Raw genomic sequence first — 15,978 nt, forward strand, 5'->3', positions numbered from 1 at the left:
AGGACTGCCATCCACTATAGCAACCCTGTACAGCCGTTGCAGAAGCCTATCTCACAGAACCGTGCCTCCTCCATTAACACTGCACTCTGTATTAATTTGGCCCCTGATAATGGGATCATTTGTTTTCCATGTTTATCTTTTATAACTCCCCTTTGATAAATACAGTAGCATTTTAGGCAACACAGTTGTCAATAGAATGTCACATACTCCGTGTACCTAACCAATGTCTTTTTAAAATTTGTGAGGATCACGTAGCACTGGTACTGAGTATGTTATACAGTATTTGTTGACTGTACTACAATTTTGAAGGAGCCCTTTACATCTGGTCTCTAACCCCCTAGCTGGGTGCCTGAAACTAATAATGTACTGCATACAGAAAGAGATACTCAGTTATTGTCATTTGTAGATAGGTCGTCATTACTATCAAGCGGAACACCTAGAACACTTGAAAAAACTTCATACTGATGTGGCTTTCATAATTCTGAAATTCTGTTAATATCTCATACACAACTTTCAACACCCCACTGATGTTTTGTAAAGTTTAAAGGTTTTTTGAAAGAATTCAATATACTGTGATAAAGTTGTTCATTTGTCTTTGGTATTCAACAAGATATTTTTATCTTTAAACAATATTTTTTAAAGTTGTAGCATTAGGGTGTGACACACATTTTAGATAGACTCTTGATCCTTTTCTGATCTTCTCCACACAGAACTCCAGACCTCAAAGCTTTTCTGAACTATTCTGATGAGCTTTTTCAACCTCATGCAGTAGGACTTTTTTAAATTAACCATTGTACTTTAGAAAAATAGTTTCTTGTTGCTGCAGTTGCAGAGAACAGCTTGTTAATGTGGTGATACATCTCAATGTGTTACCCTGTTAAAACAAACTAAATGAGTAAGTACATAAATCTACAGGGAACCAGGAACAGCATTAAAATGTCTCTTAATAGGCCTCTCATTCAATGCAGCTAAATGCGTGTATTCAGATTACAAATAAGCCTGGCTGTAATATCAACATCTTGAGAAAGGGATGAAAGACTCGCGTTGCACACAGTTTGACCTGCAGGTCTTTATTTTCCATCTCTTTTGGAAAAGTCTCTCCCAGGTCCACAGGGAAGAGAGTGCTGTGTTCTCAGCTGCTTGCCAGCTTCACCTGCTACCTCAGACACTGCCCTACAGTGCTCTCTAAAGATTCCCTGCAGCTCCCAACCTTTGGCTGCAAGTGCGATGAGCTCTGTAGTACTAAAATGATTTTCCATTGGGCTTCACACACCATTACTCTTTCCTGAGGTAATAGACTTTTTGTAGTGGTTAACACTTTTAATACCCGTTGAAAATCAAGGCACATGGGGACTCAATGTGTTCTTTCAACTGCCGCTGCTCCATTTTTATTACATTCCTACCCTCTTATATGTTTTTTTTTTTTAATCTGGGCCTCTATCTTACATCCCGGCATTCATTTGCTTGCTTCTTTGAACTGCTGATTGCTGGGGAGTCACTGTCCTGCCGAACAGAGTCAGACTTCATTAGGAGAGGAGGTCCCTGGGTGGAGATTAGTCGATTCAAAGAGAACTGCGATGAGCTGCCCAGAGACAGCCCCTGTGGGCTTATCTGTACTGCCTGCTTGTTACTCCACTCCTCTCTGCTAAGAGGGGCTGACTGAGTAACAGAAACAGCCCCCCTGGTCTTACTGTCGTCTGCAATACCTCCAAATTTCCCCCTCTGTACTTTAGTTTCTCTTGGTTTAAAATGCTACCTCCAGTTTTGGGTTACTAATGTACATAGCTACAGCACATTTAGTTTTTATTCTTTTTTCATTCCTTCAAGTGTAGCCAAGAAGTATTACAAGTTTGCCTTTAAAAGAAAATAGCATGGAGTATTCTTGAGACACTGACCAATTTACTGTGAGCTCATTGGGGTGTATGAAATCCAGCTACTTGTAGGAAAGGCCCTTGATTTTAATGGGCAAAAAAGTCATCTTGACTGTAATGCCAGTCTATTTAATTAACAGTAAGGTGCAGTATCCACACCAGCTAATAAAATCCATGCTGTGAAGTTCTCTGAATCAGGGATGACACTTAGCAACTGATACCAACACGTTTTCTTATGAGTCTTATAGCTATTGTACATCACAGCAGCCATATCACCCTGCAACTCACAACTGGGAGCCCACTGAAGCTAAGCAGGTGTGAGCCTGGTCAGTACCTGGATGGGAGACCTCCTGGGAAAAAACTAAGGTTGCTGCTGGAAGAGGTGTTAGTGGGGCCAGCAGGGGGCGCTCACCCTGCGGTCCATGTGGGTCCTAATGCCCCAGTATAGTGACGGGGATACTATACTGTAAACAGGCGCCGTCCTTCGGATAAGATGTAAAACCAAGGTCCTGACTCTCTGTGGTCATTAAAAATCCCAGGGTGTTTCTCGTAAAGAGTAGGGGGTGTAACCCCGGTGTCCTCCCCACTGATAGCTGATGTGTAGTGAGTGTACTGGTGCGCTATGGCTGCCGTCGCATCATCCAGGTGGATGCTGCACATTGGTGGTGGGGAGGAGTCCCCATTACCTCTAAAGCGCTTTGAGTGGAGTGTCCAGAAAAGCGCTATATAAATGTAAATGTAATTATTATCACCACAAGTAATGCTGTGTGATGTCACAGTCTGATGTGCAAAGAAGATCCCAGTATCCACAGTTAGATGAGAAAAAACATACTGTACACTTACAACTGACTGTACTTCCCTTTCCTAACTGTGACAAATAGAAGGCTCAAATCCAAAACCTCTACAGAGAGAAGCCAAGCATTTATGTTGTGTACAGACAGCAGGTGGGCAAAGTTAATAACACTCTGTGTCTGTGCAGAGAAAGGCAGAAGAGCAATAGATATAGATTTGAAAATGTTAGAAATCATAACCTCCTTTTCTTTCTATGCTGTTTTAGGCACTCCTCACACAAAGTCACAATGCGCCAAAGTTGGCCACTTAGTGAGAGCCCTGGGTAATGTGTGTTCAGAACCATGGACAGCACTCTGAGAACATTAATGAGCTGGAACTTAATAAATTCTTATAGAGCTAGGAATAAATGTCCAGCACAGAAAGTGCTCACCATGGGGCTAAATATGGAGGGAACAATCCCATTAGGTTCTAGCAACACATAGATATTTAAACACATTTTTAAAATAGGTCCCAAACATACTCGCCTTTTCTCTGCTATTTTAAAAAGTGCAATCAAATAGGTAGAGAAAAAAGACAAAGGAGCACAATATAAATAAATGCTACCATCTTCTGTACATTAGGTAGACTCTCAGCAACAGCTCCAGCAGTCAAGCTGGGAGTGACAATGGTGGCCTGATTGCCTTTGACTATGCAGATTAACATTCTCCTGTTCTTGCTGCTGCTATTAGCTTCCAAATGGCTGTTAGAGGATAAATATAAAGCCGTAAGCATGAGTGCTGGGCAGACAGCCATTGACTCATGGTAAGCTCTCAGTGCTGGTTCAGAGAGGGTGCTGTAGGGAGATTCTGTCTCTACTTTGCCACTGAAGCTACTGGAGCCTTTCTATGGTAGGGGGTCTCAGAGATTTCTGTGCTCCCTATTCCCAGAAAGTAAACGGAATGTAAAAAAAAATAATCAAATGTATAAAGATAAAATACAGGCTTGGAAAAAAATGAAGCATTTATTTCACTAGTTAAAGGCAAGAAAATAGTTTTTATTGCAGCGATCTCATTAGATGTCCTTGAGGAAATGTTAAATGTGAACCTGCATCTCAGATTCCCCCAGGTGTAGAGCCAGTCAGCACACACACAGCGTCAGTGTAGATAAGTCAGAAGAGAATAGTAAAGAACAGCATTCAGATTCAGAGTGCAACTGAATTGCTTCAGATTGGATTTTCAATTATCTCTGTATTTTTTATTTAATTTTTCCCCCCTCAAACAGAGCTTTTTCCTCGGCTGATATGGAATCAAAGAGTAAAGGCTAATGGAGCTGAATCTGGTATACTCCCTGCTTTTAGAGAGCTGATCGAAACTGCCTATCACTAGTGGGCCGGGAGAGGGTAGGGAAAGCCGATTAGGAGAAGAGTCTCATAAGGGCTTGGGGACAGCTTCTTATTTCTCCAGTCTCAAGACTTGAGTAACTGGTACTCCCCTGCTAGCCTGAACACTAACACTTTCCTGCAGCCATGTGACTGCAGCCTGTCACCTGGACCACCAAGATCTCCCTCCCACCTCTCTGCCTCATGTATTACACTGTCTTAGAGCTAGTCATCCGCAATGATTTCAGGCAATTGTCTTCAAAACCTGACAGAGACAACAGGGGTCCTGGGCAACATGGAAAAGCCAGAATGAGAGCTCCAACAGACTAGAGAAGCAAACATTGTCATTATTTCCTGAACCGCCACGCCTGGCCATGCAATAAGAACCTTTCTTGTTCAATTTATATTTTAGTAGTCACCCTTGGTGTAGTGCTTCAAGAATGCAGAGTTGAAAAGCTGTTGGTGAGTAAAGAGCAACAGGGCTCTCTTGCTTTTCTTTTCACCTAAATGTTTATTTAGGCAATGCAACTGCTAGCTCACTTTTGCCAAGTTTGAAGATTTACAGAGACCCTCAAAGCCTGCTGAGCTGTGACCCTTGTACCCTGGAGATGAAGAAGGGGTCTATCCAATAGGGAAGGAAAAGCATTACCAAATGCGTGTTGCGATCCCTTCCTGTGCATGGCCACACTTCACTATTTTTCTTGGTGATGAAATTAACTCTGAATGATTTTTAATGGATGACAGAAAGAGAACTGAATGTGTACAATGGCCAGGCAGCCATTGAATCACAGTGAACCCAGTGCTGGAGGGTGGGCAAAGTGGAAGACATCAATCTGTGAACAGTGTCTACTGTTCCACTGTGTCAGAGTGCTCCCCAGGACATATCCATAGTGCTAGTGAAACTATTTGAGCTCTCTTACTGAGTCACGGACCAAGGGGATCATGCAGTCTACAGGCACCGGACACTCAGAGTACTTTGTAAATGTCAATATCGCAGATTCCACACATCACAGCTTGGCTCCTACTCTCTAGGGTAGCGGGCTGTTCTGCTTTTCATTCCACCTGCAGTCTTAATTAATTCACTGAACTAATTATCTTCTTAATCAAATATAGATTTTTTTTCATTTGCTGCCAGTGTTACGCAGACGACAATTTAAAAAACATGCTGCACGCAAAGAATTTTGCATGTAAAACATGCAGGACTAGGTCTCCATGCTGGCCTGAGATCTGAAAAAGAATGTTAAATGAGTCCAAAATAGCAAACAATTAGCTCTCAGCAGCTGAGAGATCAGAGGAGCACCAAAGAAAGGAGACTCCTTGACTTTTGGGAATAGTTACTAAAGTCAAACTGTCTGATAAAAGCATTTTCCTCTCTTTATATGTGAGACGCAAACCTATGATTCCCGGAATGAAAAGTAAAGCATTTAAATGCTGAGAGGACCTTTTAAATAAATAAAATAAACATAACAAATTATTCCAATTAATAGAACAGAAATAGATTGTAACAACTCACAAAAAAAACACTGCATACACAGCCAGCTTGTCTAATTTGCAGTTTGGACTACTCCTGTTGTGCCTGAAAACACTAAAGAGCAGGTAATCTGCCAGCCTGGTCACTGGGACCTTGATTAGCTGTATTTTGAGGTCAGACTTTCTTTTCTTTCCCTTTTTCCTATTTTGTTCTTGCTTCCCTTTCAGAGGGAAATCAATTTTTGATAGAAATTAAATGTAAATTAGACAGGAACTTATTACCATATAAACGGCTGTGCCGGAGGGGCCAGACTCGTTTATTTTTTTATTCTTTCACTGCGAAACAGAAACTTTAATCAGTCAAGCGCTTTACTCTGCAGAAAAAAAGGTGTGTGTGTGTGAGTTGGGGGTTGGAATGAGCGATGGCAGAGCAAAGATAAAGAAAAATGAGGGGGGAAAGAGAGTGCAGAGATTATGAGTGAAGGGCGGGGAGTCAGAGAGCAGGGTCACTGAGGGAAAGAGAAGTTGATTCTTACCCAGGGGTAGCTGATTCCAAGAGACAAAAAACTAGAGGGATGCTGGCCTACAGATTAACCCTCAAAGGCCTGGAGGGCTGTGTTTCATAATGGTCTTTTAATCATCATGTGCTTTGGACATAGGAAAAGAGATAGATTGTTCCAATTAAGTAAATAATTTGGCCAATTACTGAATTAAGACCTTCAGTAAAATCAAAATCCAGAAGACCCTGTGGACCGTAGGACTTGGAAGAGAAAAACACTGGATCAGTAGAATTAGTGGCTTCAGTGTAATCAAATTAGAGCTGCTCACTGGGGCATCACCTGTCTTGTGTTGTTGCAGGACTTAATGATTTAATCTAGGGAGTTCTGTGGGATCTTGAATAGGGAAATATTTACTATTTTTTCCACAGGGGACCTTCAGTACAGTCAAGTCTATCTTTACAGAATTCATTATCATTTAACAGAGAAGGCTATTAGGGGAATATTCAGAATCCTCAAACACTACAAAATTAAATCATAGTATTTAGAATCTCATTTAGATTAAATTATCATTACAGAATAATATTACTTAGAAACAGTGAAACACAAACCAGAGGACACAAGTATAAACTATGGAGAAACACATTTCAACTGGAGAAAAACGCTGCATTTTTTATGAGTTGATGGAGTCTAAAAGAAGTAACCTGGCCATGTTGTTAAAACTGATACTCTGCCTTTTTTTTCGGAAAACAGCTTGATTAGATTCTCTGATTTAATAGGTACTGTACAAGCAAACGAACGAGACAGATGGGCCAAATTACTATCTTTGATAATGACCTTTAGTGTTCTTATGTTATTAGAAATATAATTATCAACTACTAAGGCAAAGGTCTAATTTTGCCAAAAAGTTACAACAGAACTGATTGGAAGTTCTGCCACCTGATTCTCCCTGTTTCATATAATTCTGACATCATTAGATCCGTCAAAAAGTATTAGGATGGTGCAAGGCCAGCACTGAATTGGTCCAAATAACCAACGGTTTATTGTAAGCATTTAGTGAATCAGAATTACCAGTGAAGGCTGCTGAAATGCTACAGATTGCTGATTGGGGCTCATGAATCATGGCAAAAAGGTCACAATATAACCCTGTTGTCCAGAACCACACTGTCCTGTTGTGTAATGCAGAGCCCTCGGTTTTGTACTCTTCAGGGAAGTCCTTCATCCTGCTACACACTCCTGATTTTGGTACATTTCCATCAGTTTAATACAGTTGTGCCATCACGCTGGGGTGTGGAGGCAGAGCACTGCAGGAAGGGTGATGCCTCACCTCTGTAGTCACAGCAGTGCGGGTCCTACAAAGGCACACTGGAAACTCCCCTGAAGACACAAGCAGGGCTACTTCAGGAAGGGGAGTATTTTTCCACCGATAGTCCCGGAGGGGACTGCACCCGTGCAAGGCATTATTTTCTTTTTGCCTGTCCCATCATTTTCAGGCACACCTTTTTCACATATTAAGTTTTTGTTTTGTTTTTGGCCTTACGCACCCTGTTCTACCACGTTAGACCCTGCTAAATAGGGTCAGTCCAGTCTGGTCACCGCTGTGCTAGCGGTTCTTTTTTTCCCCAGGTTGGACCCCTTTAAATAGGGTAAGCCCAGCCTGGAGGTTGCGATGTGCGATGCATGGCGGTACTCATTTCTTTTTTTTGTTTAATTTGCCTTTGCCTTTTTGTTTAATTTTTCACCCTTTTTGTGTGATTTTTGGTCTATGCTATGCATTTTATGGTAAAGTACAATCAGAGATTCAGGAATACTATCTTTATCATGTCAAAAGAACAATTAAATGGCATATTGCAAGCACAAAACTATGTTTATTGTTTGAAGGAAAGGAAAAAGGAAATCAAAGCCTAGTGTGCAGTATCAATGCGTTCCTTGCAGATCTAGGAGTCAGGGTGACACAAGCAACCAGGCAGGTGTGAAACAGGTCAGGTCCAGATAAGATTAAAGACACTTCAAACAGCCTCATGGCAGCGGAACAGTGAAGTGTGAGAAAACAATTCCTTCACATAAAATGAAGGAAGAATGTGGGGGTTTTCAAAACACTAACTATACCTTTCATGGCTGTTGTCACTCAGTTCAGGTGCACTGCACTGCTTGACAACGTAAGGGGGAAATTAGGGAGACTAACGACAAGCTAAGAACACAAAGCTTTTGTGTTCTGTTCTCCTGACATTGTCAAGGCATTTGGGCATTTGAACAATGCAGAATATTTCAGCAGACTAAAGCCCCATATACACATCTCCCCTGTAATTATTATGATTGTTATTTGCTATTGTTATTATGATGAGATTAGGTCAGGGACTTATCTACGGAGGCAAAGCCAAGAGGGAAAGAATCAAAAAAAGAGAGTGCATGTAGGCTGGAGGAAAGAAGAAAAGAGAGAGCAGGCCTGCTTGTCCCAGCATGCACCACAGTGATTGGAGGTTAGCAATCACTTCATGTAGCTCTGCAGCAGTCGCCGTGGCAGAAGCAGGAACAGGCAGGGAGGCAAGCATGCTACTGGGGCTACAATTTCAATCACCCCCCTACCTCCCCAATAAGTAGCTACAATCTGAAGTGTGCTTTTGAAAATCCAGCCATCCTTCATCCCTTTCTCACTCGCTTTCACTCTCACCATCCCTCTTTACAAAGAATCAGAGATCAGAGACACAGCATGAAGGCACCATTTGGCTACCACTATTTTTGGAAGGCACCCTTTAGCAAAAAACTCATCCTTTAAAAGGGCAAAAAAATCACATGAAGAGTTGCTTTTAACATAATCAGTCCTCTTCAATTCACAATGGAGTTCACGTTATGCTATGATTTTCAATCCATGAGTTAAGTCTTAAGTCAACCTGGTTGAAATGCGAATTGTGTATAAGACCCTCTCTCTCACTCTTTGAGTCTCTGTGCTTTAACAGCACTGAGCTCAGGGGCCCTGAGAAGTCTGTGGAAGAGCCTCTCTTTCCCCTCTCATCCTCCAAGGAGAACAGGAAGGCTATTGCTCAACAATTATTCTCCTAAACCAAGACACTCTTGGGAATACGGTGACTGAACTAAAATGCAGCTACTAAATTATACATGAAAACAGACATGGAGGATAAGAGAAAAATTAAATTGGTTATGTTAGGAGAGGGGGAAGAAGCTTTCTCCCCTGTGTGAGTCATGCAAACCACAGCTCCATCTCCTTGAGCCACCATCAGAGCTCAGGGTCTTGGTCTTCCTGGGCTCCTTCACTGCCCTCACCTCTCTTGTCCGCACAGGGTAGGACCACTATATCCACTGTGATCCCATGTGGGGTGACACCATGAGAATAGCAAAATGTTCATTATAATTTGAGCTATTTTCCCATTTCATAGACCCTCTTTCAAGATTAGTGTTATATTTTTGCCTCCTTCTGGGATATACGCTAGTTTCGAGGCGTTTGGTGTTTTTAACCTGGTTGCTTTCAGATAATTTATTTTTCCAAGCACCATCTAAACAATGGCTGTGCTGAGGATTTCTGAGCCCTTCACTTGCGGCTACCCATGCCCAGAGATCTGTCCACCAAGCCACATCACCCTTGGCGACATGACATATCTCTTCTTCATGCTTTGGCACTAGCTTTTATGACCCTCCCCAGGGTCATGTCTGAAGCTGAAACTGGGCCCTTCAGTGTCACAGCCTCAGTAAGCCATATACCAGTTCCTACCTCTTGCAGACTAAGCTTCACACTGCCTGCACCCTTAGCCTTCCACAGCATTCTAAGCCTTGAATGTCCTTAAGCCATCTTGGTCTCTTTTTCACTTCCACTGGCAAAACTTTTTTTTCCTCTGTCATTGGCTATACAGCTCTTCTAAGCAGGTCTGAGTGACTCTGGGCTTACTAACGAACTCTTTGCACATTCACTATTTTAAAATCTCTTATAACAGTACTCTTTGCCATATCCTGAACATGTATTTGCTATTATTTTACATTTCGCTTTGGAATCGAACTTTTGTAAGACAACAAAAAAAAAGCAACAAGAAAAGAAAAAAAATCCTTGCAGGTTTTTGACTGTTTTAATCCAATTACCTTTGTTGATGTGAAAATATGAGTCACAGGTGGAAAGAGTGGGCAACTGCAGAAGTCCAACTGACCTGTATGCCTCAATGAACTTTAAATACTTAGACAACTACACAACTAAAAAGGCAACACAGAAAAACCCCACAAAAGCAGATTCAAGCTGATCCGCATTCAAGGGTTAGTAGAGTGCTTGGCTGTAACTGGAGAGGATAATGCACGAGGATGTGTTGCTGTCCATGATAAGAAACAGCCCTGCCTGCTACGTCTCACAATCACCGACCTGCTCCACTGTGTCACGAGGAACAAGCCTGCAAGCCTGCCCGACACCTCATCGGAAACAGTCAGATACCACACCTTCAATTCTTCAAAAATTGCTGGATTCTGCATCCTGCATATTCAATTGTGACTCCATTACAAAATTACCAAATCTGACCAAAACCCGAACTGGAGAATTTTCAAAGGGCCAGTAGATGAGTCGCCCTCTTCTCAACCCAAGAACAATGTCAGAGCAATCACTGGATACCTGGAGAGCCAAGGGCGATTGCCCTACCAATAAATAAGAGAAGCCCTTACTAAAGCTAAGCTAATGTACACAATAGCGTCTTGATTACTCTTTGTGCCCCTCTACAGTAAGCAAGTGTTCAGCATGTCAATTCTGATTCCAATGCACCCAACCACTGAACAGCAAATTGCATACCAAAAGAGTCAAAATCACCTTTCAAATACACAAGATGTGAATGTACCAAGTTCTTCGAGGGACAGAAAATCTCTGAGAGTGAAGGACTCTTGAGCACCTAAGAGAGATATGACAAAATGACATTTTTCAACCCAACTTTGACACTTGCATCATCATTGTTTTAATGACTGTTTTTTAAACTCCAGTAAATTACTGGGTATGTTCAGGTTGTTGTCCAACTAAAGTTCCGTTCTAGTAGATTGTGGCACTGTCACTCAGTGTGTTTATGCAGGAGTGGGAATCAAGAAGTGTTGAAGTGCTGTCCAGACATATGTCTCCATCAATTTTGAAACTATTACAATTAAAACAGAGCTACTTATCATCGTTCCCCTCCTCCCCTACTTCCTCCCCTACAGCCAGTTCCACCACCCCCCCCACATACACCTTCCCTTACTGGGAGAGAGGAGAGGATCACCAGACACCAGGGAGGAAGTGGATTAGAGAGGGGGCAGGAGGAGAGAGTGGAAGAGGACTGTGAAGGTCAATCTGATCCATATCTCAACTCCTTCTGTCCTTTCTCAAAATGAAGCAGCTCAACAGCCCTGACGGCTGGGGCAGTGCGACAGCCCAAACAGATCTGAGCAAATTGGAAAGCTATAAAACTCTATTAAGGCAAATCAAGTCTCAGTCAGGGGATGGAAGATTTGCATAAAGCGAATACATAGGGAGTTAATGAGGTTTGTTGCAACTTGGCTCCTGGACTGGGGCTTTTATAGCCCTCGCTGCACGCACAGTAAAGCTGTTACTTAGCCATCAGGATCCCAGAGACATCAGAAGCGATGCCTCCTCTTTATTGTCCCAGCAAACTCACATTCGGACACACAGTGAACACACACTTGCGGTACTTAGCACACTGTGGGTGTTATTGCTAATGCCGGCAGCTCCACTCTGGAAACCATATCTTACAGTTTCAAAAATGTATTGTTTGGTAGTTTTGTTTGGGGAGGGGGGATCTGGGAATACGAGTCAAGCCAAGTGAAGCTGCCAGTACAAGCCGACGAACACAAAATCTTTTCTGTTTTGTCAAAACGGGTGTGTAACTGGTGCCCTGGGGAGCTGCTGTTAATGGAATAGTAAATCCAGACAAAGTACTGTAAAGGTACAGACACTCTCCAAAGTGCCCCGTCCTTGACAGCATTGTTAGAATTGGGTAGATTGGGAAATGCTGTGTGGGTACATATTGCTCCTTAGAGACAGGGGTAATCCCACTTAGAAGATAAGATAACAGCTGGGGGGAAGGAACGAGAGGTTTCCAAATGGGGATATTCGATAAAGGAGCATGATGCTGGACTCCGCTGTGTCCTGTCCGAACCATTTGTAGATTTTCTCACAAATAGAGGGGCTCCAAGGTTGTTACAGAAAAAAAGAAATAAAACCATTAATTTAAATGCATTTCCCAGATCTGACAGCGATTGACTCCCACCTGCCGTGGGTTATCACAATCTCATCTATTATAACGTGTCTACTTTGCGTGTTCAATTTGCAGGGCTGTTAAAAACAGGGAAGAGAGGGGAGAAGGAAAGAAAGGCAACGGTTTATTTAAAGAGCAGGGGGAAGGAAAATTACATTTTAATGGTTTTCTCTCTGTGAACCTCACTGGTGTTCACACTCAGCCTGCGCTCCTCTCAGTGCTGACTCCAAATAAGAGCCTGTTAACGCGATGAAGGGTTTATACAAATATACCGTAAATGCATTTCCAGCTGAGGTGCTCTTCATGCTCAAAGGGATTCAGTAACCAAAAAAAGGGATACAATTGCAGCTATTTACTTAACATACATACCCCCCAGTGTGCAATTTGCAAAGCATTTATGAATAAACCTTTTAACTATAAATGATACTCAGTAAATATCTTTAACAGACAGGTGTATCAAGCATTGCATTGCTTATTTCTGACATTTTAGACTTAGGTGTCATCCATGGCCCAACAACAAGGTTCGTCTTATACCCTCCACTGCAGCTGGCTAATGGATTTCTTTCAGACAGTGGCCAGACAGGGTAGGTTCCTGTCAGTGCTGTGAGAAATGGCTAAGCTTGTGTCTTGACACTGAAAACGTGTCAGCGTCTCCTACTGCTGGCTGCATGCCCATTGCCAGCATCTTTTCACCACAGTCATAAAATAATAAATAAAAAGAAAGATGGTTCAATCAAAGGACCCTCAATCGATTCCTAAAAGTGAAATGCCATTTGCAGATCAATTTTAACCCCCCCACCCCCACAAACCCATCCTTTACAATATTGCTGGCTCTGTTACTCTTGCTGAAGGTTTTAGTGTCTATCTGCTTACTGATGACTGGCAGTCAAGCCCTGCTATGCTGCTTTTAGGCTGTCGAAGGATTCAATTTATGGTGGATAAAAAAATTAAAAAAGGGTTACTGAAGTAATCCTGGCTCAGAATTGCACAGGCTGGGTCTCTTCTCCCAGTATGACAAACTATAGATAGACCCTAACTGTCACAAAGTTTATTGTGCTTGTTTCTGTACACCTTTGTACAGTACATGTGCATCCTGGTTTGTAAGATGATCAAACTTTATTTTCTCTTAGAAACATAAGCTGCAGGTGATACAGTGCTCACAGGAACCAGTGAAGAAAGAGACAACTGATGGTCAATCCATTTTTCTGGATTCATTTGGAAACAGTAAGAGTACTCTCTTTAACACGTTATGGGGTTAAACATTAATTAACCATTTTTCCAATCACAATATAATAGGAGACATAATGGTTTTCGGGTTCTAATGTGGCATTTTGCACATATAAAGTAAAAGTTAGCAGCTCCAGACAGATTTTTAGTTCTGATTTGGGTTACCTTATAGTTAACTTTGACAAGTGACACAGACATTTATGCATCTTTGAAAGAATCTAAGCTTCCAGGGTGGGGTGGCAGCTAAGGCTGCAGTTGCAATGAATAATGGATATGAATCTGAATTAGCTCACCTGCACTGATGTAACTGGACTAAGATCTAATTATTATTATATCATACCTATAATCAATTTTAATTGCTAATTAATATCTATTATTTCCTTGTCTTTGCTTATTAATAGTATAACCAGACCCATAATTCATTGTGACTGCTGCTCTTAACTTCTATCCTAACCCAAAAGAGTGTTCATTCTAACAAGTCTGTAAAGCTCAAGTTAAAGTTACTCTATATACAGTACCCATCTGCATACACATATAAAGATACTTTATTCATTGCTACTTTCTACAAGTTATAGAAAAGTAAATATTTATATAATAGCATAAATCCATGTCCACTGATGATCAGCAACATAAAAAGTTAAAGAGCATGGTAGGAAAACCATTAAAAGTGGCATTTCATGGCTGTTACTCTGTAAGGTGGCTGTAATGAAACCCTGTCCTACCGATTGGAAAAGGAAAATGAATTAAAGAGATCAAAGGCCCCTGGGCGACTAGCTGTGAGCACCCAGCTTTATTAACGACTCCTCATTCTTCCTTGTCGGTTCTCTCCTCCTGCAATAAATTCACAGTGCTCAATTACCACTGACACGCTCATTGCTGGAACCCATGTAACCTTGAGAATTAGCCACCCCTCCTTAAACGGGCACAAATTAAACAGGCGATTACATTGACACACTCTCCGCAGGTGTGTTAAGAAAGCGATCCTCCCCCTATTAATCAACCCACAAGAACAATTGCAGCCTAACGGCCTGGAACTCATGTATGGGTGTGTTCTAATGAGCCTCGTATCAAGTTTTTGGTGATGAATGAATCAGACATCAGGCTGGAGTGTGTCTCTATACGTCCCAGCTCCGGCTTACAGTATATTGTTTTATCGGATGCTGTTATTTCAGGTTTCATAATTAAAACAGCAATTGTGGGGCTCTACGAGACAGGGAGGTACAGTATCTGGACCTGGACCTGCAGTAAGGGAGAGGAGCCCTTATTTTGGCAATGGTGCTCTGATCAATGAGGAAAGTCCAGTGTCTGCAGATTGTTCTGTGACCGACAGAATGATGGAGTGATGTCATTCTGGTTTTACGAAGCAAGGCCATACAAGGTAATGCAGTAAATGAGGCTGCTGAGGACATTAAAAAGTAGTGAACCAACAGTAGAGGTGGGATATAAGACTTTCAGTACAGTATATCTTTCGGTTTTGCATATACAGAACCCTAGCTAAGTAAAAAGCCTTAAGAAAGAGATACTGTATATACAGTATGTACTCTATGAATGTGAAACAAAACCAGGCACAACGCAGAGCAGACAAACCTTCTGCTAGCCTAGTGGGAAAACTGAACACTTAACCATGTTTACATTTGTATGAAGAATGTAAGCTTGCATTGGTGAGTTTTCTTCTGAAAATAACCTTGCCACATCTGTACACAACTCCTGCATGACATGGTGATATGCCGCAAAATGCCAGGTACTGGCAGGAAAAATAACAGAAAGGTTCAACATCCCACTATACTTCTGAATCCATGGCAAAGATATTAACCTTCTGTACACCTCCTGCATTGGGCTCTGCATCAATCACAGACATACCATGCCTAAATACTTCTTACCGACGTGTTCATGTCTGCTTCATTTTGAGTTTTGTTCCTGTTGCTCTGCAGCTGTACTCTAAATATGCCGGGTTTGCTCATTTTGAGATACGAATGGCTTCCTCAGCCTGACATCACAGTAATCAAACAAAACAATAAAAATCACCTTTGGAGAGCAAAAGAAAACAAATCCAAAAACATAACATCTAGCCCCAACAAAAGTCTGTGCATCCTGTAACTCAGTACAGTGTGACTTGGTAAATAACATTGTCTTTTTGTACCAAGAGAGTATCAGACTTGTTCTTGCACATGATCAGGGTTTCACCTGTTAGTTCTACATGGTTTAACAGTCCTCATATAGCTAGGACTGTGCACACCAGCTCTGAAGTGAATCTGCATCTGGTTCTGAGCAAACCAACAAGAAGAGGGACCTACTGTATTACATCACGTTGTTAAAGGAAAAGAGATGGCAAAGAAGAGAGAAAAAGAATGTAAGAAGGAGAGTGCAGGGGTGTTGTCAGAACATCCATGACAGGATTATTTTTCTCTCTCTCCTCTGCACTCTGGTTCTGTCCTATTGAAGACACTTCACCAGGAGACAGGCCAGCCTCCACAGAGCAGAAGTAGGGCAAGCTGCTCTCTAAACAGATTTTATTTTCCTTTGGTGGCTGTCGGTTG

At 41.8% G+C, this 15,978-nt stretch overlaps 1 protein-coding gene across 1 annotated transcript in view; it reads right to left on the reverse strand.

The window, feature by feature from the left end:
• cdh23 (cadherin-related 23) overlaps nucleotides 1-15,978 on the reverse strand; it is a 198,507-nt gene that overhangs the window by 132,936 nt on the left and 49,593 nt on the right. The window lies entirely within an intron of this gene.

The sequence above is a fragment of the Lepisosteus oculatus genome, chromosome 4 (assembly GCF_040954835.1).
Source record: "Lepisosteus oculatus isolate fLepOcu1 chromosome 4, fLepOcu1.hap2, whole genome shotgun sequence".
NCBI classification, from domain to species: domain Eukaryota; kingdom Metazoa; phylum Chordata; class Actinopteri; order Semionotiformes; family Lepisosteidae; genus Lepisosteus; species Lepisosteus oculatus.